This window comes from Ovis canadensis, chromosome 1, assembly GCF_042477335.2.
Source record: "Ovis canadensis isolate MfBH-ARS-UI-01 breed Bighorn chromosome 1, ARS-UI_OviCan_v2, whole genome shotgun sequence".
Classification (NCBI taxonomy): Eukaryota; Metazoa; Chordata; class Mammalia; order Artiodactyla; family Bovidae; genus Ovis; species Ovis canadensis.
The window spans coordinates 734789-757349 of NC_091245.1; the positions used below are offsets into that span (position 1 = coordinate 734789).

At 53.1% G+C, this 22561-nt stretch overlaps 2 long non-coding RNA genes and 1 pseudogene across 3 annotated transcripts; 2 read left to right on the plus strand and 1 right to left on the minus strand.

The window, feature by feature from the left end:
- The first annotated feature begins 299 nt into the window (after window positions 1-299).
- LOC138428676 (WW domain-binding protein 11 pseudogene) lies at window positions 300-2176 on the plus strand (annotated as a pseudogene).
- An 11135-nt stretch (window positions 2177-13311) lies between these two features.
- On the minus strand, window positions 13312-16383 carry LOC138445346 (uncharacterized). Of its 2 annotated transcripts, none has more exons than XR_011258825.1 (2): window positions 16190-16383; window positions 13312-13987 (listed from the first exon to the last, which is right to left on the minus strand). It is a non-coding gene; the product is annotated as an uncharacterized lncRNA (long non-coding RNA). The 2 variants fall into 2 exon arrangements; XR_011258851.1 differs by having other exon boundaries at window positions 15198-16383.
- A 366-nt stretch (window positions 16384-16749) lies between these two features.
- On the plus strand, window positions 16750-20717 carry LOC138445304 (uncharacterized). Its single transcript, XR_011258809.1, has 3 exons — window positions 16750-17132; window positions 17308-17416; window positions 17565-20717. It is a non-coding gene; the product is annotated as an uncharacterized lncRNA (long non-coding RNA).
- Window positions 20718-22561: the final 1844 nt, after the last annotated feature.

Genomic DNA, 22561 nt, shown 5'->3' on the forward strand with positions numbered 1-22561 from the left:
TACACTAAAGCCTTTGACTGTGTGGATCATAACAAACTGTGGAAAATTCCTAAAGACATGGGAATACCAGACCACCTTACCTGCCTTCTGAGAAATCTGTGTGTAGGTCAAGAAGCAACAGGAGGTTTCAGGATGGCGGTGGTTGGATGGTTGACCGAAAAGCAGAGGGGAAGGCCCTTACGAGGTCAAACGGGCCGAGATTCATCCCCTCCCCGCTTCTCTCAGCCCCAGGAGCCCAGCAGAAGCGTGTTTAAGGTTTTATTTTTTAAACAAGCAAGTAAATCAAACACATTGTCAACATGGGGCAGAGAGCCAAGTCCTCCACCAAAAGCGGGAATATCATGAACCCTGCAGCCCAAGCCAGAAAAGAAGCTCGGAAAGAGGCTTAAACAAGAGGCAGCGCACAATGGCACGAGCTGCAGTTTTAAAAATGAAGGATCCCAAACGAATTATCCAGGACTTGGAAAAACTGGATGAAATGGAGTTTAACCCAGTGCAGCAGCCACAGTTAAATGAGAAAGTGCTGAAAGAGAAGTGTAAAAAGCTACGTGAAACATTTGAACGTATTCTATGACTCTATGAGAAAGAGAATCCAGATTTTTACAAAGAATTCAGAAAGCTAGAAGTAGAACATGAACAGAAGAGGGCTCAACTTAGCCAGTAGTTTGATGCTGTCAGGAATGCCCAGCATGTGGAAGTGGAGAGTATTCCTCTGCCAGGTATGCCGCACGCTCCTTCCAACATCGTGATCCAGGACATTCCACTCCCTGGGGCCCAGCCACCCTCCATCCTTAAGAAGACCTCAGCCTATGGACCTCCAACTCGGGCAGTTTCTGTACTTCCTCTTCTTGGACATGGTGTTCCACCTTTGCCCCCTGGCAGGAAACCTCCAGGTCCTCCCCGGGCCCACCTCCTCCTCAAGTCTTACAAATGTATGGCTGCAAAGTGGGCTTTGCCCTAGATCTTCCCGCTCGGAGGCGAGATGAGGGCATGTTATATAGTCCTGAACTTGCTCAGTGGGGTCATGACGATGATGTTTCTAGCACCAGTGAAGACGATGGCTATCCGGAAGACACGGAGCAGGATAAGCATGACGACAGTCCTGAAGACAGCGACAGCGACAGATCAGATGGAGAAAGTGAAGGGGGTGCATTTGTGCACCGTGATGACACAGAGAGAGACAACAATGAAGAAAAAACAAAACAACAGGTCTCATTGTACGGTTTGCAGATATGCCTGGAAAATCTAGGAAGAAGAAGAACATGAAGGAGCTGACTCCTCTCCTAGCCATGATGCTTCGAATGGCAGGTCAGGAAATCCCTGAGGAGGGACGAGAAGTCGAGGAATTTTCAGAGGATGATGATGAAGACTGGGATGATTCCAAAGCAGAAAAGCAATCACAGAAACAGCATAAGGAGGAATCTCTCTCTGACAGCACGTCTGCAGCCTCCCGGCAGCAAGCCCCTCCACAGTCTGTTCCTCCATCTCAAATACAAGCACCCCCCATGCCAGGACCACCTCCTCTTGGACCACCACCTGCTCCACCTTTACGGCCACCTGGACCACCTGCAGGCCTTCCTCCTGGACCACATCCAGGAGCTCCTCCGTTCCTGAGACTGCCTGGAGTGCCAGGACTCTGAGGGCCCCTGCCCCGCCTTTTGCCTCCAGGCCCACCCCCAGGTCCGCCTCCTGGCCCTCCTCCTCGGGGACCCCCACCGCGGCTACCTCCCCCTGCACCTCCAGGTATCCCTCCACGCCGTCCTGGCATGATGCGCCCACCTCTGGTGCCTCCTCTTGGAGCTGCCCCGCCAGGGTTCTTCCCACCAGCTCCCTTACCCAAGCCGGGGGTTCTAAGTGCTCCCCTCAACTTGATCCATGGCCCAAGGCGGGTGACACAAGCGCAGCCACCATCGAGACGAAAGCCACGGCAACCGTCAATGCCAAGCCACAGACCACTAATCCCAAGGCAGCGATCACACGATTCGTGCCGGCCGCACTGCGGGTGCGTCAGGAGAATGAAGGGGCTGCTGCTGCTGCCCGGAGAAAGTCGGAGGATGATTCTGCTGTGCCTCCTGCCAAAACAGCACCCAAATCTGGCCCATCTGTTCCCGTGTCCATGCAGACTAAGGACGATGTCCACGAGGCTTTCATGAAAGAGATGGAAGGGCTGGTGTGACAGCTTTGGATGCTAGGTCAGCCTTCTGTTCACCTCAGTGGTTCATGGAGAAAGAGGCTCTTACTCAGCTTAGGTGGAAGAGTTGCTTTCACTGTCAGGGTATTTTTAATTTCATTCCAAGGAATATCTTAAAGTTTAGCCTTGTTCAGAATTTACTGCATATAAAAGAGAGGGTATTTCAAGCAAAATAAATTGGTTATTGAAGCAGTGCTGCTAATAACATCCATCCCCTTTCATACCATCATTTTCATCAGGTTTCTTCCCCTACTCTAATTCCTTGGAAACTTGTGATCAAGGGGAACTTTGTTATTTGTTTTGGCTCTCTTATTGTGTGCTGTGGGCACTGGAGTAGAGATTTCTGGAAAAACCAATTTATTTCACCCCATCTTGCCTTTCATGTTTGAGTTATTTTTAATATTTTCTTGTAAATATTTTGCAATATTGTAGTGAAATGGATCACAATGTCATTTCCTAATACAAAGTGATATATGTGGGAAGAAAATGTACAATTCTTTGATTAAAATTCCCTCTGACCTAAACTTTGAGTGTTCCATGGAATAAATAAATAAATGTTCTACACCAAAAAAAAAAAAAGAAAGAAAGAAAGAAAGAAAGAAAGAAACAACAGTTAGAACCAGACATGGAACATCGAACTACATCAAGGCTGTATATTGTCACCCAGCTTATTTAACTTATACGCAGAGTGCATCATGTGAAATGCCGGACTAGATGAAGCACAAGCTGGAATCAAGATTTCTGGTAGGAACATCAATAATCTAGAGCAACCCCATGCCCGAGGCCAGGGCCGGCAGCCGGGAGGAGAGACCCCACATCCAAGGAGCGGTGGCTGCGTGGGCACAGGAGGGCCTAGAGGAGCCATCCCACATTGAAGGTCAGGAAGGGCGGTGGTGAGGAGATACCCCTCATCCAAGGTAAGGAGCAGGGGCTATGCTTTCCTGGAGCAGCCTTGAAGAGATACCCCACACCCAAGGTAAGAGAAACCCAAGTAAGATGGTAGGTGTTGCAAGAGGGCATCAGAGGGCAGACACACAGAAACCATACTCACAGAAAACTAGTCAATCCAATCACACTAGAAATACAGCCTTGTCTGACTCAATGAAACTAAGCCGTGCCTGTGGGGCAACCCAAGACGGGCGGGTCATGGTGGAGAGGTCTGACAGCACGTGGTCCACTGGAGAAGGGAATGGCAAGCCACTTCAGTATTCTTGCCTTGAGAACCCCATGAACAGTATGAAAAGGCAAAATGATAGGATACTGAAAGAGGAACTCCCCAGGTCAGTAGGTGCCCAGTATGCCACTGGAGATCAGTGGAGAAATAACTCTGGAAAGAATGAAGGGATGGAGCCAAAGCAAAAACAATACCCAGTTGTGGATGTGACTGGTGATAGAAGCAAGGTCTGATGCTGTAAAGAGCAATATTGCATAGGAACCTGGAATGTCAGGTCCATGAATCAAGGCAAATTGGAAGTGGTCAAACAAGAGATGGCAAGAGTGAATGTCGACATTCTAGGAATCAGCTAACTAAAATGGACTGGAATGGGTGAATTTAACTCAGATGACCATTACATCTACTACTGCGGGCAGGAATCCCTCAGAAGAAATGGAGTAGCCATCATGGTCAACAAAAGAGTCCGAAATGCAGTACTTGGATGCAATCTCAAAAAAGACAGAATGATCTCTGTTCGTCTCCAAGGCAAACCACTCAATATCACGGTAATCCAAGTCTATGCCCCAACCAATAACGCTTAAGAAGCTGAAGTTGAACAGTTCTATGAAGACCTGCTGCTAAGTCGCTTCAGTCGTGTCCGACTCTGTGTGACCCAATAGACAGCAGTCCACCAGGCTCCCCCGTCCCTGGGATTCTCCAGGCAAGAACACCGGAGCGGGTTGCCATTTCCTTCTCCAGTGCATGAAAGTGAAAAGTGGAAGTGAAGTTGCTCAGTCGTGCCCGACCCTCAGCGACCCCATGGACTGCACCCTTCCAGGCTCCTCCATCCATGGGATTTTCCAGGCAAGAGTACTGGAGTGGGGTGCCATTGCCTTCTCCGCTATGAAGACCTACAAGACCTTTTAGAACTAACACCTAAAAAAGATGTCCTTTTCATTATAGGGGATTGGAATGCAAAAGTAGGAAGTCAAGAAACACCTGGAGTAACAGGCAAATTTGGACTTGGAATGCGGAATGAAGCAGGGCAAAGACTAATAGAGTTTTGCCAAGAAAATGCACTGGTCATAGCAAACATCCTCTTCCAACAACACAAGAGAAGACTCTACACATGGACACCAGATGATCAACACTAAAATCAGATTGATTACATTCTTTGCAGCCAAAGATGGAGAAGCTCTATACAGTCAACAAAAACAAGACCAGGAGCTGACTGTGGCTCAGATCATGAACTCCTTATTGCCAAATTCAGACTTAAATTGAAGAAAGTAGGGAAAATCACTAGACCATTCAGGTATGACCTAAATCAAATCCCTTATGATTATACAGTGGAAGTGAGAAATAGATTTAAGGGCCTAGATGTGATAGATAGAGTGTCTGATGAACTATGGAATGAGGTTTGTGGCATTGTACAGGAGACAGGGATCAAGACCATCCCCATGGAAAAGAAATGCAAAAAAGCAAAATTGCTATCTGGGGAGGCCTTACAAATAGCTGTGGAAAGAAGAGAAAGGAAAAGCAAAGGAGAAAAGGAAAGATATAACATCTGAATGCAGAGTTCTAAAGAATAGCAAGAAGAGATAAGAAAGCCTTCTTCAGTGATCAGTGCAAAGAAATAGAGGAAAAGAACAGAATGGGAAAGACTAGAGATCTCTTCAAGAAAATCAGAGGTACCTAGGGAACATTTCATGCAAAGATGGGCTCGATAAAGGACAGAAATGGTATGGACCTAACAGAAGCAGAAGATATTAAGAAGAGGTGGCAATAATACACAGAAGAACTATACAAAAAAGATCTTCATGGCCCGGATAATTGCAATGGTGTGATCACTCATCTAGAGCCAGACATCCTGGAATGTGAAGTCAAGTGGGACTTAGAAAGCATCACTATGAACAAAGCTAATGGAGGTGATGGAATTCCAGTTGACCTCTTTCAAATCCTGAAAGATGATGCTGTGAAAGTGCTGCACTCAATATGTCAGCAAATTTGGAAATCTCAGCAGTGGCCACAGGACTGGAAAAGGTCAGTTTTCATTCCAATCCCAAAGAAAGGCAATGCCAAAGAATGCTCAAACTACCGCACAATCACACTCAGCTCACATGCTAGTAAAGTAATGCTCAAAATTCTCCAAGCCAGACTTCAGCAATACGTGAACCGTGAACTTCCTGATGTTCAAGCTGGTTTTAGAAAAGGCAGAGGAACCAGAGATCAAATTGCCAACATCCACTGGATCATGGAAAAAGCAAGAGAGTTCCAGAAAAACATCTATTTCTGCTTTCTTGACTATGCCAAAGCCTTTGACTGTGTTGATCACAATAAACCGTGGAAAATTCTGAAAGTGATGGGAATACCAGACCACCTGACCTGCCTCTTGAGAAATCTGTATGCAGGTCAGGAAGCAACAGTTAGAACTGGACATGGAACAACAGACTGGTTCCAAATAGGAAAAGGAGTCCGTCAAGCCTGTATATTGTCACCCTGCTTATTTAACTTATATGCAGAGTACATCATGCGAAATGCCAGGCTGCATGAAGCCCAGGCTGGAATCAAGACTGCCGGGAGAAATATCAATCACCTCAGATATGCAGATGACACCACCCTTATGGCAGAAAGTGAAGAGGAACTAAAAAGCCTCTTGATGAAAGTGACTGAGGAGAGTGAAAATGTTGACTTAAAGCTCAACATTCAGAAAATGAAGATCATGGCATCTGGTTCCATCACTTCATGGGAAATAGATGGGGAAACAGTGGAAGCAGTGTTAGACTTTATTTTGGGGGGCTCCAAAATCACTGCAGATGGTGACCGCAGACATGAAATTAAAAGACACTTACTCCTTGGAAGAAAAGTTATGACCAACCTAGATAGCATATTCAAAAGCAGAGACATTACTTTGCCGACTAAGGTCCGTCTAGTCAAGGCTATGGTTTTTCCTGTGGTTATGTATGGGTGTGAGAGTTGGACTGTGAAGAAGGCTGAGGGCCAAAGAATTGATGCTTTTGAACTGTGGTGTTGGAGAAGACTCTTGAGAGTCCCTTGGACTGCAAGGAGAGCCAACCAGTCCATTCTGAAGGAGATCAGCCCTGAGATTTCTTTGGAAGGACTGATGCTAAAGCTGAAACTCCAATACTTTGGCCACCTCATGCAAAGAGTTGACTCATTAGAAATGACTCTGATGCTGAGAGGGATTGGGGGCAGGAGGAGAAGGGGACGACAGAGGATGAGATGGCTGGATGGCATCACTGACTCGATGGACGTGAGTTTGAGTGAACTCCGGGAGTTGGTGATGGACAGGGAGGCCTGGCGTGCTGCGATTCATGGGGTCACAACACGACTGAGCGACTGAACTGAACTGAACCACAATGATGGCAGAAAGTGAAGGAGCTGAAGAGCCTCTTGATGAAAATGAAAGAGGAGAGTGAAAAAGTTGGCTTGAAACTCAACACTCAGAAAACTAAGATCATGGCATCTGGTCCCATCACTTCATGGCAAATAGGTGGGGAAACAATCAAAACAGTGACATACTTTATTTTCTTGGGCTCCAAAATCACTGCAGATGGTGACTGCAGCCATGAAATTGAAAGACCCTTGCTCCTTAGAAGAAAAGCTATGACCAACCTAGATAGCATATTAAAAAGCAGAAACATCACTTTGCTGACTAATGTCCATATAGTCAAAGCTATGGTTTTTCCAGTAGTCATGTATGGATGTGAAAGCTAGACCATAAATAAGGCTGAGTCTTGGAAAAGACTCTTGAGAGTCCCTTGGACAGCAAGGAGATCAAACCAGTCAATTCTAAAAGAAATCAACCCTGAATATTCATTGGAAGGACTGATGTTGAAGCTGAACCTTCAGTACTTTCGCCCCCTGATGCAAAGAGCAGACTCATTTGGAGACACTGAAGCTGGGAAAGATTGAGAGCAGAAGAAGAGGACGACAGAGGAGGAGATGGTTGGATGGCATCATCCATTCAATGAACATGAGTTTGAGCGAACTTCAGGATCAGTGAAGGACAGGGAAGCCTGGTGTGCTGCAGTCCACGGGGTCGCAAAGAGCTGGACATGACTCAGCGACCGAACAACTGAAAAGTGCAATTAGAGACAGAATGTGAATCAGCCGCGGTGGGAGCACGGGGGGAAGGTGGGGAGGATGCGGGACAGGTGTCCTTGAGAAGGAGACAGAAACACCCTCTCATGCCCGGGAGGAAAAGCGTGCAGGTTTTTGGAGGCTGAAGAGATGGAGCCAGTGGGTCAGACGATTCCCTCTGTGAGAGGAGAGACTGGCTTCTGCGCTGCCTCAGTTGGGAAAGAACCTGGGAGTGGGGCAGCCTGGCCATGTGGAGTAGCTGCTGGGGAAGCAGAAAGGAATTCCGCCAGAAGGGCCTTGTGAGGCCCCTTTGCAGACTGAGTTAGAGGAGCACCAGCCGCCAAGGCGCGGGATTTTCCCCATGATTCTCCACAGGCCTAGGAAGTGACCAGTGTGCCTTTACACACTAGTGTGAGCCCCCGAGAAGCGAGGACCCCAGGCCGCTCTGCACTCTGCTCCTCTCCATCCCTTCCACACCAGCGGGTCTCACCTAGAGCGCCCACCTGTGGGCCCAGCCTGGGGGGACCTGGCATCCGCGGTCAGGCTCCAGGTGAGTCCAGGTGCCTGGGGAACCCCCAGCTCCTCAATCCTCGGGGAGGCACAGGCCACCCCGAGCACAATGGAGACCCCAGGCCAGGCCTCCGAGTCTGGGAGAGTCTTGACAGTAACTGAAGTGATAAGGCGGCTGCGCGGTCCAGCCGGGGTCCTCCCTTCCCGGCCCCCCGGCCCCGGGTGGGAGCAGTCCCAGCCCACCTGGGGGCTTTGGAGCAGCCAGCCGGCTGGTCCCTACCAGGGAAAGGCCTGTCCCTGGAGGAGGCGGCCGTGCGCAGTGGACCCCCGCCCCGTCCCGCGGGGGAGAGCCCGGCTGTGGGAGCGGGGCTGGGAGAGGGTGGCGGCCATCGACACGCAGGGAAGGCAGCCCTCGGCTTCCTTGGGGTTGAACGCAGGGTGTGAGGCCGGGCAGGAGCCCTGGTGACCCCCCTCGGGGCCGCTGCCTGGAGCCCCTCCTGAGGGGGAGCTGCCTGCCTCCCCTGCTTCGAGTCCTGGGCCCCCGGTCCCAAGCCGGTCACCCCCTGAGAGTAACTCGATTCTTGTCCTGTCTCCGGGATCCAGGGTCTCTGTCCTCATGGTGAGGCCGACCTACCGGCCTGCCCCCGCCCCACCCCACCCCACCCCCGGCAGCCCCCGGCAGCCCCCGCAGCCCCCGCAGCCCCCGCAGCCCCCGCAGCCCCCGGCAGCCCCCACAGCCCCCGCAGCCGGGTTCTCCAGCCTGGGCTGCCCGGGATACAACGCTCCGCTGGGCGGAGCTGGACCGCAGGCAGGGCCGCGTCTCCACTGCCCCTCTGCGGCCACCCCGCACACAGAAGCAGACTCCTGCGCCTGGCCCCTAATAGACCAAAGTGTGAAGAGCAGAGTCTCTTAATCCTTTTCAGAGTGCTTTTATTTCCCTGTGGGCAAAATTTCAATCTTTATCTCTTGTTTAATTCTTTGTTTAAAATGACAGCTTTAATAATTAAGAAAAACTGAGGTCTCAAAAGAGATCTTACAGATGTGAATTCAGGCATGTTTTGACACCTCACATTTTTCACCCTGAAAACAAAAGATAGTTTCATTTAAGTCAGATATATCTTTGCATATATTTTTCCTTTGAGAGACCCACACCCTCAACTGTGTAATAAAGGTGAAATCTTGGTGTGGTGGGGTGGTGGTTTAGTTTTATTAGACTCTTGCGACCCCACGGACTGTATCCTAACAGATGCCTCTGTCCATGGAATTCAGGCAAGAATACTGGAGTGCGTTGCCATTCCCTTCTCCAGGGATCTTCCTGACCCAGGGATTGAACCTGGGTCTCCTACATTGCAGCCAGATTCTTTACCATCTGAGCCACGGGAGAAGCCCTTGACATCTCCGTGTATACCATCTGCTTTTCTGCTTTTAATTACGTGATCTCAGATTCCAGACTGAGCAAACTGAGCTGAGAGCGTCCCTGGGGACACAGACAGCCGTGCGTGAGCTTGGGGACAGGGCTGTGCCTTCCTCTGCCTTGGCTTCCCTCTCCAGCTGGGCTCTCACCACGCCTCGGGCAAGGGCAGCGGGAGGCACCAGACAGCAGCTGTGCTGCGGTGGGCAGGGCCCTGCTGTCAGGAGGTGGGGCCTTGGGGAGGTGCGGAGGTCGTGTGGGTGGAACCCCACGAATGGGGTCGCTCTCCTGGTTACAGAGCCCCCAGGAGCCCCTCTCCCTATCTCTGTCTCATTCTCTCTGTCTCTGTGCTTCTGTGTCTCTTGGCTTAGGAGCCAGGGCTGTGAGGATCTACTCTGAGCTCCCGGGCTCCCAGCCTTGTCCATGGCAGTGGAACCAGAGCCTCAGGAAACCTCCCCACCAGCATGCAGTCTGCATGCGGCCTTCCCACGCTCCAGCCACGACTTCCCACCATCCTGTCCCTCCTGCCAAACTGCTTCAGTGAGCAGAGCTGGGTGCCAAACACATCCTATGAGCTTGTTTCTAAAATGATATTCAATCAGCATGCTTTCTGGTCCATTTCCTAATACCATAATGCAAGACACAGGGTAGTTACTCCAAATGCAAGGAGATAAGAAGTCTTTCCTTTGGTTGCAAAGACAATTTATTCAATGTTTCTTCATAGATGAATCCTCAGATAAAATACAAAACTGGAAAGGTTTTAATACTTTCCTATTTTATTTCTTGGCAAAAAAAAAAAGAACAGATAATCATCAACAATAAAGCATCTTCTCTTTGTGAGCACAAGCTAAATGCCTCCTGCTTTCTAAATGTCACTGCTACAAAATACGTTTATAACTTCTGGAATCTGCACTGTTCCACGTGGGCTGCAGAGGCACCAGTGGGGTGAGATGTTCTGAACAGGACCGTGTGGCCCAGCTACACACCTCCAGGCCCCCTTCCACCCAGTGCAGGCAGGTGGGCGTCTCCTCGGGCTGTCCCCTCCCCTCGCCCTGTGCTGGCAATAGGTGGTGGCCAAGGGCTCAGAGCTCAGTCCTGGACGAGAGCATCACCATGAAGGACCGTGGCCGTAGGGCTGGACCGACCACCCACCCCCCACCTGCCACTCACACTTCACTGATGTGTCCCCGCCTAGGTACCAACCTCAGGCTGGAGAATAATCCATCCCAAAGAAAACTTTTGATCCGTTGGGAAAATGTAAAAATCAGGTGGCAATTAAACCCATACCTGATGGTTTATTTTATGTCACCTTGGCTAGGCTGTGTGTCTTTCTATGGCAAGCTATATAGGCTAGATATTTATAAACAGCAGTTAAGTCTCACAACCTGGAGGCTGGATGCCTGAGATTAAAGTGCTAACCTGGTTGGATTCCTGTGAAGGCTGGCCTCACAGTTGCAGATGCTGACCTCTCCCAGTAACCTCCCTGGGGTCTCTTTTATAAGGGCACTAACCCCATTCACTGGGCCCCATCCTCATGACTCATCACCTCCCCAAGTCCTCACCTCCTTACACTATTACTCTGGGGGTTAGGAGCCCAACGTATGAATTTGGGTGGACATGAACATTCAGACCATAGCACCGCAGGACTGTTTGGGGTCAAACACCACCTAGACGTCACCATGAAGATGTTTTTAGATGGAACTGATAATTACGTCTGCAGACTTTGAGTAGAGCAGGTCATCCTCCATAACGTAGGGGCCTCCTCGAGTCAGCTGAAGGCCTTATGAGGAAACACTGAGCTTCCCCAAGGAAGAGGGGTCTGTGCCCAACCACAGCCTGACTCCAGCTGCAGCATCAGCTTGTCCCCGGGTCTCCAGCTGCTGGTCTTCCCTGCAGATTTCTTACTTGCCAGCCCTACAGTTGGGTGGGCTATTTCCTTAACATAAAGCAGTCTCTAGACAGATAATAGATAATTGATCGACAATAGACAGTAGAGCCTATTGGTTCTGATACACCCTATTTCCTGCTGCCTCTGACAAAGGGGTCAGCCCTGGGTCTGTATTTCCGCAGTGCACGTGCCCACAGGGACTGCACACAGGCTGACCTCAGAGGCGTGGGCTCTGGCCACTCCAGTTTGACCCCAGACACCACCCAGGCCATGATGGGCCAGCACCAGCCTCTGGGTCTCTGCCATCGCCTCAGCCCCTTCCCCCTCCACAGAGGTGCATGGCCCTGTACCAGGGCCATGTGGGGCAGATGTGGGCAGCTCATGTGGGAGGACCTGGTTGGCACTAGGGGACAGATGGGTGGGTGGGTGGGTGGGTGGGTGGAGGGTGGATGGATGGTGAGTGTAGAAGGAGGGTGAGTGGGTGGGTGGAGGATGGTGGGTGGAGGATGGTGGGTGGGTGGAGGGTGGGTGGAGGATGGTGGGTGGGTGGATGGAGGATGGTGGGTGGATGGAGGATGGTGGGTGGATGGAGGATGGTGGGTGGGTGGATGGAGGATGGTGGGTGGATGGAGGATGGTGGGTGGATGGAGGATGGTGGGTGGGTGGAGGATGGAGGGTGGGTGGATGGAGGATGGTGGGTGGGTGGATGGAGGATGGTGGGTGGGTGGATGGAGGATGGTGGGTGGATGGAGGATGGTGGGTGGGTGGATGGAGGATGGTGGGTGGGTGGATGGAGGATGGTGGGTGGGTGGATGGAGGATGGTGGGTGGGGGTGAAACTATGAACAGCTGGATGGGTGGATGGGTAGACAGACGGTGGTCGGTGTGTGGGTCCACGGATGCGTAGATGGGTATGTGGATGATGAAAGGATGGAGGGAGGGATGAGCAGCAAGAGTCATCCCCTCTCTGCAGCTCCGAGCCTGCTCAGTCCAGGGATGATGTCCTCCTGCCTGGACTACTGCAGTAGAAAACGACCGGCCCGTATCAGCGCTCACAAACCGCCATCCACTCTTCTCGCTGCCGCGAGGAGTAACGCTTCACAGTGATGCTTGGTCACATCAGGCCTGCACCTAAAAACCTTCCATGACTTCCTTTTGGTCTGAATAACGTCCTCACCATGATCAGTGGGCTCTGTGGGACTCAGCCTCAGCCTTTACCATCTCTGTCCTGCCCTGAGCTCAGGCTGTCTCCAGGCTCCAGCTCCCCTCTTCCACTCCTCGAGTGCCCCAGGGTCTCTCCTTGCCCCCAGGGCTGAGACACGGGGACGTTCTGCCCCAGCCTGTTACTGTCTTCTGGAGAACGCCTGCTCACCCTGCAACTCTAAGCAGAGGTGTCCCCAGCCCCTCACTAGCCTGTCAGCCCTCTGTGCCACCCAGGACCCTCTGCTCCTCATGCTCACCACCACGGCGCTCAGCCTCCTGTGGGAGGGGTCTGACCGTGTCTCTCTCAGGGCCTGAGGGAGCCCATGAGGGGCTTTCCCTCACCGTTGTATTTCCAGTGCTAGATCAGGGTAAGTGCTGGAAATCCTAGATTAGCTATGAAAGCTACATGATGAAGCTGGGGCAGCACGGTTTCTTGCAAAGGGCCAGGCGTAAACTTCTCCAGGTCCATGTGGTCTCAGTCACAGCAGCTTAGGGCTGCCCTTGAAGCTCATAGTAGCACAGGGGATACGACCAACAAGCATGGCTGAGTGCCAATAAAACTTTATTTACACAAACACCGATGGACTCGATTCAGGCCAGGATTCATAGTTTGCTGACGCTTGATCACTTGCTGAGTCATGTCTGACTCTGCAGCCCCATGAACTGCAGCATGTGAGGCTTCCCTGTCCTCCATCTCCCAGAGTTTGCTCAAGTTCATGTCTGCAGGGGGCGCTCCGCAGAAAGAGAGGCAGTGGAACTTCCCTCAGCAAAGCTGAGGGGTCCCAAGGAGAGGTGAGCCTGCTGTCCCCCAACCCAGCCCCTCCGCCAGCGAGAGACAATCAGATGTGACAGGGGTTCCGTCTAAGTAGTTCCGCTTTATTGCCACAAACTCTTGGTTTATATAGGCAAGCAAGGGGGTTTTGCGAGGGTTGCACCAATCACGTTAAAGGTCAAATTGTAATATGCCATAGTTGCACCAATCACGTTAAAGGTCAAGTCGTTATGCGCTTCATTGTAACAACAGTCTATGGTATCACCCACTGTCCACGTGCATGGAAATCAAGAGGCCAATCAAAAGTTTTAACAAACAACTTAGGCCACGCCCTCATCTCTTCTGCCAGGCGCCATCTTAGCTCTAAACCGCAAAGCTAGCCCTTCTTTTTTCAAGGTTTCCCATTTAGGGCCCCACACATGTCCATTAAGTCAGTGATGCCATTCAACCATCTCCTCCTCTATCGTCCCCTTCTCCTCCTGCCTTCAGTCTTTTGCAGCATCAGGGTTTTTTCCAATGAGTCAGGTCTTCCCATCAGGTGGCCAAAGTATTGGAGCTTTAGCACCAGTCCTTCCAATGTATATTCAGGGTTGATTTCCTTTAGGATTGACTGGTTTGATCTCCTTGCTGTACAAGGGACTCTCAAGAGTCTTCTCCAACACCACAGTTCAAAAGCATCAATTTTCAGTGTTCAGCCTTCTTTAGGGGCCAACTCTCACATCTGTACGTGACTACTGGGAAAACCATAGGGTTTGACCCCTGTGATAGTTAAACACAAAAGAGAGAAATTGATTTAATTGGATAAACATGAATATGCCTCTTTTCTTATCTGCTTTCATTATAAGTTTTGATCTTTAAAATGTAAGCACACCAACAGATTATGGGTTCTTCAGAGCCATTAATAACACCCAAGGGTCTTGTCTCTTTACTTTCATTAGCAATCAGGCATTCTTAGTTTAAAAAAGGTGATAATTAGCATACAATACGCATCGACAGAGGCCGCGCATTCTCGTTCTTAGTAAAAACAGTTGCCAGCCGCTCATGCAAGCGTTCCTGTTGGACGACCCTGACCTCAGCCTCTCCCACACTGTGCTGCAGTCCGAATTCTTTCAGAGCCCAGGTAAGAGTATTGGGGACTCAGCTAAATCTTTCCTAATGAACATGGCTTAATTGTCCCAGGAGATCTGCTCAGTGCTTCAAGCCAACATCATATAACCAAAAATAAATAGAAACAAAATCACCCTTGAAGAACCAGTGTGCCTGCTCAGGTCAGATGAAGCCAGAGGGCTGCCAGAGGGCACAGCGAGCTGCTTTGCCTGGAAAAAGTTAAACACCAGAGAGCATGGTGGCTCTGATACTTTCTAGAAGGATTAAAGTCACTTTCCCAGTCTTTATGAGAATTGGGCCGAAGCTTAGCTGGTGCAACGAATTTAGAAATGAATGCACTTGCATTTGAAGATGATGTGTCTCTGCCTTGATAGCTAAAAACTTTAGAACTAATCTGAACGTCAACTGCAGGAACCTGCTTCTGGCGTGGTTTGGGGGTCAGCATCTTCTCACCCTCTCTAGTAATTTTCAGTATGCATTTCTATTTTCATGTAGTTATTTACAGGAGTATTTTATGGACAACCGGCTCAAATCTTTTTGGGTGCAGGGGTAGTTCAAATGCACTGAGACCCTCAGTGTTCACTTGCTAATCGCCTCCAGAAACCCTGTTCTCCTCGAGTGACAAGGTCAGCAGGGCAGCACGTGTGTTCCTGTCACCGTCAACTCAAAATATGAAGTTTAAAGAGTTTCACCATCAAATGCAGTGTCGTGGACTGCCCCTGAAGCAGGTGTTTATAATCACGTGTGCAAGTGTGAAGCAAGCACAAATCCTCAGTGGAAAACGGGCAGAGGACACGAGCAGACAATTCTTTTTAAAAAACTGCACAAATTAGCACACTAGGCACGGATGAGCGTGCCGTACCATGTTGCATGGAGGTGACAGATGCCAGAGCCCGGAGGAGGCGCAAAGCTCACAAAGAGATCCGGGACGGCAGGAAGCCAGGGACGGGCCTTCCTCCCCTGAAGCAGGAGGACGCGCCCTACAGAAAGCCGCTGGATCCTCCAGGCATTTGTTGTGAGCACTTAATCATCATTCGTCATATGACGTGTACTCACTAGTAAAAGGCAGGACTGTGTCCCCCCTCTGCTGACCTTGGCTCTTGGGGGCTGATATGAGCCCCTGATGAGCCTCATGAGCCGGGGGAAGTAGAACAGGCCCAGGTCCAGCCCGTTATGGGGGGGGGGGGAGATGGGGACATGACCGGGAGGTGGGCAAGGAGAGCGTCTACAGCTCAGGGGAGCCAGGGATCACCGCTCCCCCTTCCTGCAGGTCCCCAGGCTCACTTCCAGGGCAGTTAGCCTGACCACCGCCCACTGACGTCAGTAACTCTCCTTCCCTCCAACGCAGGGCCTCCTGTGAGGGGCCAGAGGTCATGACGCCATCTTGTTGCCAGTCACCGCGGCCGCTGAGCTGAGAGGCGGGCACTGTGGCTGTGTAACCGGTGGCCTGGCCCCTCCCTGAGCTGCTGCCTGGGCTTGGCTTGGGGTGCGGGGGGCGGGGAGGGGGTCTGGGGAGACAAGATTCATAAACAGGTGACAGAGGGAAGTGCCGAGAGGAGAAGCAAGAGCCTGGGAGAACGGCAGCGCCCGGTCTGCCCCTCCGAGGGACCCCCACCCCCGCTCGGTCTGGCCCGGGCCCGCGGCTGCAGCGTGTGGGGTCTCAGTGGGACCAGCGGACGTCACAGCAGGGGCACGGGGCCTGAGACGCCAGGCGCCTGGCAGGGCCCACACTGGGTGGGCGCACCCCGCCCCTGCCCACCGCCCCCCCGGGAGCTCCCCCTCCCCCTCCTGCGGCTGCAGCTTTCCTGGTCTCGGGGTGAGCCTCTCCTCTCTCTCCTCCGCCTCCTTTCTCACCACAAAGGGCGTTCATGTCACATCCCTGAAGCTGAGAGGCCTGAGGGGCGGGACCCAGTCAGCGAGGCCCCCAGAGCCGGCCGCAGGGAGCCGGCCCGCCCCTGCGCTGGGAGGCCCGGCGCAGAGCCCTCACGCCGGGAGGGGAGTAGCGCCCCCTGGTCTCCCTCCCCGCCCGAAGACGCCGGGGCGGAGCCGGGGCGGCGCGGGGAGGGGCGGTGCCGGGGCGGCGCGGGGAGGGGCGGTGCCGGGGGCGGAGCCGGGGCGGCGCGGGGAGGGGCGGTGCCGGGGGCGGAGCCGGGGTGGTGCGGGGAGGGGCGGTGCCAGGGGGCGGAGCCGGGGGCGGTGCCGGAGGGGCGGTGCCGGAGGGCGGTGCCGGGGGCGGAGCCGGGGGCGGGGAGGGGCGGGGCCGGCAGCGCGGGGAGGGGCGGTGCCGGCAGCGCGGAGGCCGGGCGAGCGCGGAGCCAACCGCGGAGAGGCCGCTGCTGCCGGCGGGCCGAGCGCTCGTCGGAGGGAAGCGGGGTCGGGCACAGAGCCCTTACGGACCCCGAGGCTGCCCTCAGGTAGGCGGACCCCAGAAACAGAGTTCCCCAAAGTGGACGTTTTCCGGGCGCCTTCCTCCTGCCGGCGGGAGGGGCGGGTGAGCTCAGCCGTGTCTGTGGCGGAGACTCGGAGGTCAGGGGAGAGGGCGCCCGACCGACGGGCCTGTGACCGCCCGCACCCCTTCCCCGGCCGCGTCCCGCCCTCCTGAACACCCTCCGCCCGCCCCGCAAGGGCGGTGAGTCGCCTCCGCCGACTGAATCCTCTGCAGGAAAGTTCTCTGTACCCATCCGCGCTGGGCGCGCACCTGGACCAGTGAAGGAACGTTACAAGGCCGGGCAATCCCCAAGCCTGCTTCCCCGGCTCACCTGATGCGCCCCCGAAATGCTTCACACACGGCCTGAAGGCAGGTGTTTCTTGAGTAACTGAACCTTCCTTACTGTCAGAGTATTTTTCAAAGTAAAAGTCTTCCCCACTAAAGAGGAGCTTGTGTGTCCATGGGGTAGATGAGATCGGAAGGGTTAGGCTTGGGGTCAGAGTCAGAGTCCGGGTCAAAGTCAGGCACTTTCACCATTCCACAGTCAACGTCTGTTCCTGGGATGACAGATCCAAGGCCGTGTCCGCGCCCCTCCACTGCTCTTGTCCGGGCTGGAGTTCTCAGAACCGCACTGCCTCTCAGGCTGATCAGAGGTAACAGAGCTCACTTGGGCAGACGCACCCCGTCGACGAGGGAGGCCGAGGTGTAAACAGGGAAGATCTAGTGATCCCAGGGCAAAGGGGGCAGATGTGGGAATAACGCAGAAGTAGCGTGAACCACAAATGTTCTTTGCTGTTACAGAAAATCGGGTGGTCCCAAACACCCACAGCTGCGGCTGGTGTGTGCGAGGCAATGGTGGAAGGTGCCCAGTAAATAAACACCAAGGACCTCCAAGATACTCGGAGCGAGGCATCGATGCCTGAAGGGACACTCGTGTGCTGACCTGTGCATAGACATGTCTGAAAGTGTCATCTCATCCTGCCCACATCTGTGCTCAGTCCCCACAAGTCTGCACTGTACCTCCAGCTCCAACCATCACCACGTGGATCACAAACCCTCTGCTTGGCCTAACAGGAATTGGCAGAGGCTTCATTCTGGGAGCCCTGGCTTAGTGCAGGGTGCCAGGACATGGCCACTTTGGAGCGGGTCTGCTCGGCCTATGGGTGCCATCCACACACTAAGCCAGGTCCCAACTCGAGTTCCAAATCCACATCCTTCCCCAGGAGCTGTAGGCCCAAGTGTTTCAGTCCTCAGGCAGGCCGTGGTTCTGCCCCGGGAGCTCAGCCCCAGAACCGTGGGGGATACCGGTCTCTCACTTTCGCACAAAGGCCACAATGCCTCTGGCTGGCATGATGCCCAGATTCTGCCCCTCAGACACATGTGTGGCAGCCCTGCCCCCAGCACCTCCCATCCGGCCTGCCTATGACAGCAAGGTCTTTGAACAGAGAATTGAGTTAAATGAGGCCATTCAGGTGGGCCCTGATCCAATAGACCCGGTGTCCTTGTGGGAAGAGGAGGTCAGGACATAGGGACCCACACACACGGGGTGGCCAAGCGAGGACACGGGCAGGAGACGGCCGTCCACAGGCCACGGGGAGAGGCCTCAGGGGGACCGGTGCTGCCCACACCTGGGTCTTGGGTTCCAGCCTCCAGGACGGGAGACGGTAAATGTGTGTTGTTCACACTACATCCATAACACTCTGTTACGGCCGCCTGAGTGGGCAAATGCAACTGCAGCCCCAGACTTAACCCCAGACGGCAGGAGTGAGCAGCAGGCAGAGGCCACTCGGCTGACCTGCCTGTGGGGTCGCTGAACTGCAAAGAGGGTAATGGTCTCCAGCACCTTCCCTCCGAATGCCAGCCGTGTGTTACCTCCAGTGTGGACACCAACTTCTCTGCCATTTAAAACCTCCATTGCTGCCTTCATACTCCTCAGGGTGACAGCTATGCTTCTCTCCATCTTGTCTTTCTTTTTCCAAAATGGAGCTAAAAACACACCAGCTGAGAGCTGGGCTCCCCTCCTCTTGCTGCCGTTGTTCAGCTGCTAAGTCACATCGACTCTTTGCAGGGACAGTTGAACCAATCCACACATTCTAACAGGAATGGGGCCCCAGGGACAGAGTGGGCTGCACCCCACGATGGGGCAGCTCCAAGTACGAGCGACACAGACGTCATCGCTCGTAAACCCCAGTCAACGGGCAGCAGCACCTGATGGATGAGCGGAAACAAGCCAGGATCGTGTCAGCGGCCCAAACACGCCCTGATTGGCAGAAAACCCCAGGCAGAGCGACCGCAGGGCCACAGGTCTGCTCCAACCCGGACGTCAAGCCCTGCCTTCAGTGAGGTAAAGAGTAAAGTCAGAGGAACTTTTCAGAGCAGGAAGCAAAGGACACTCCCTCAGAGACGAATCTGGAGAGAACCTGAGAAAAAGTCAACCAGCACGTGAGTGAAACAGAAGAGGCAAACCTCCCAGATGAAAGAGAGAGAAAAATGGTTAAAATGCCAAAAAGTGGCACCAGAACATGCATTTCACCCTCAACTATCGTCAGAACTTGTGTGGGGTCTTGTTACACATGGTCAGGTGGGCGTGTCTGTGATCAAGTGAGAAGCACCTCCCACTGGTTCACCCACTTCACCGTGAGGTTTGGTGACACCATGGAGCTGGGGGTGGCAGGGTCGTAGGGCAGCTGTCCCCGGATTTCAGAGTCACGGTCAGCAGGAGTGTGAGCGGGGGCTGGGCACCTAGGGGTAATGTGGGGTCCTCAGCGGGAGACACAGGAGTGGATGAGCCACCCCACGAGGGAGACGGTCAGACAGTGATGGGTCAGGGCGGCCTGGTGCCCCGCAGGGGACGAAGGTGAGGGAGGGGGCGGCCCGGAGTGGGGGACCAGGCCCCCCTGACGTCCCCGGGCCCAGAGCTGTGCAGGGTGAAGGCCCGGCCCTGGGGTCTTGGCAGGTGGGAGGGTCCAGTAGGGAAGGATGGGCGAGGGTGGCTGGATTAGAGGAAGGCGGGGTGGGGTGGGGTGTGGGGAGGAGTGGGCAGGCGTGGGGAGTGTGGGGGGCTTGGGGACAGCTACAGGAAGGAGGGTGGCGGGTTGGCCCTGGGTTGAGACGAGGAGGCCCCTCGGGTCCCCCCGAGCCCGGCGTCTGCAGTCTGCGGGGAAGAGTGTCCCGAGGCCACTTTTCATCTCCTCACCATGAATGGAGCGGGCCTCCTCATTGCAGACGGAGCGGGCCTTCTCTCCGCTGATGGACACCTCCTCTGTGACCTTCCAGTCGGTCAGCAGCTTAATCCGGGAAACACCATCACCAACCCACAGTGACCACTTTTTAACCCACACTTGGAATTGGAGCATCGATTTCATGTAGGTCACAGCAGCGCCAACACCCACGGGCTCAGTCAGGAAGTGTCCTGACTCGAGAGGCAGAGGCCTGTCGGCCGTGACGCACGGGTAACCCTGTAACGAGCCAGCCGTGCACACGCACCTCTCCCAGGTCCTTCCTGATGCCAGTGCCCTTGACCTTCACTTACCCGCCTTCCCATCTAGCAATGCTGATTGGTCCACTTCAGGGCTTTCAGGAGAAATGCCTCTGGAGGTGATATTTTTGGTTTGGGTCGCTCTCATGCCTATTTGGGCTTCCCTGGTGGCTCAGCTGGTAAAGAATCCGCCTGTAATGTGGGACACCTGGATTCGATCCCCTGGTTGGGAAGATCCCCTGGAGAAGGAAAAGCAACCCACCCCAGTACTCTTGCCTGGAGAATTCCGTGGAGTGGAACAGGCTGCAGTCCATGGAAACGCAAAGAGTCAGACATGACTGTGGGACTTTCCCTTTCACTTTCATGCCTATTTACCAGGGTGGGTGGAGATCTGAAGATTATTCTTTGTTCCTCAGTCTTGGACAAATCCTCAAAACCCCCATACTAGGCTTCAGTAAAGCTCTCCAGTAAAACTATGAAGATTTCATATGACTCATATGTGAAGCCATCATTCCTACCGAAACCTGGTGCCATGTAACAATTCCATACCCTGAAATTTCTAATCGAAACTCCAAGTAAAGTGTCAGACTTTTAACAGCGGAACCACTGCTTTGCTTGGAAGCTGAAGGGGGAGGGAAACCTAATTGCATTAAAGCGAAGGGCCCCCAAATGCAGACAGCACTATTCTCTCAGTGGGTTGGCTGAGGCTGTTTGTCAACATAAACTGAAAACCATTCAACAGTCATCATTACGCTGCCTGCCGCCAGGAAGCAGACAGGTATAGCCGACCACTCTCACATTCTATGGACTGTGAGCAGCCCAGATGCTGTTACACGGGTGCCCAGAACACTTCGACGAGACATTTGGCTGTTTGGAGGTCAGTGACCTATCAGTCTAGCTGGATTCCCCCATGGTGGGGCCAGGAGCCACACCAGACGATTGGTGCCCAGACAGCACCACCTCCAGGAATTTCCAGGCTGCTGAAGACCCTGCATCACAGCATTCTTCCCCTCTGGCCAACCTTGTTGTGGTGACAAAGCAAAAGGCTGCACAGTATGGGTTCAGGACACTGAGATGCAGCCCCTGGTTTTGCAGGAAAGTATCAACTGCATGTGATGCTCAGAGAAAAAGCTACCGCAACTTAGAGTTCGTGGCAAGGTCCTGCCTGCAACACCTGTACCCAAAGAGCAGGGTGTGTGGTGGGCTTACACAGTGGGGGGCACAGTCGCCACATTTCACGTGACACATACAGGGACCCGGAAGAACACATGAACCACGTAAACGTGCATTAGGGACACACTCACTTTACTTCTGTTGATTCAGCTCAGTTCAGTCAGTCGTGTTTGACTCTGCAACCCCAGGGACTGCAGCACGCCAGGCTTCCCTGTCCATCACCAACTCTCGGAGCTTAGTTAAACTCATGTCCATTGGGTCGGTGATGCCGTCCAACCATCTCATCCTCTGTCATCCCCTTCTCCTCCTGCCTTCAATCTTTCCCAGCATCAGGGTCTTTTCCAATGAGTCAGTTCTTCACATGAGGTGGCCGAAGTATTGGAGCTTCAGCTTCAGCATCAGTCCTTCCAATGAGTATTCAGGACTGATTTCCTTTAGGATGGACTGGTTTGATCTCCTTGCTGTTCAAGGGATTCTCAAGAGTCTTCTCCAGCACCACAGTTCAAAAGCATCAATTCTTCGGCACTCAGCTTTCTTTATGGTCCAACTCTCACATCCATACATGACTACTGGAAAAATCATAGCTTTGACGATTAGACTTTATCAAAATTAAAATCTTTGCTCATCAAATCACTGCTCTGACTGCAGATATATATAATTCTCAAAAACATATTTGACAAAGGACTGACACCTAGAATAAATAACATCAAAATTCAGCAATACAAACCACTCAAAAAAAATAACGGTGAAAACATTTGAACAAACACCAAGCCAGACCAGCCATAGGGAGTCAAGCGTGAATACCACACAACAGGAAGAACGGCAGGATTTACACAGCTGACAGCGCCGGTGGGAACAGTGAAGACAAGCCGGGGGAATGCCCAGCAGCTCCAGAAAACTAAGCCGGTGCCGCCCCTGCAGCCCAGACCCCCAGGGGCAATGGAAACAGACGTTTTCAGGAAGAGAAGAGGCATAGCAGACGCTCAGCAGCCAGACATCCTGCTGCAGAGGAGCCCACAGGCAGGAGGGGTGGAGAACAGGGAGTGTTCACAGAGGTCCCTCCTGTCCCCACCGCACAGGTGAGTCTCGACAGGTGAGCCTGTCACGCATCCTGTCCTGTGAGGCCACGGGCAGGCCAGCCCTTGGT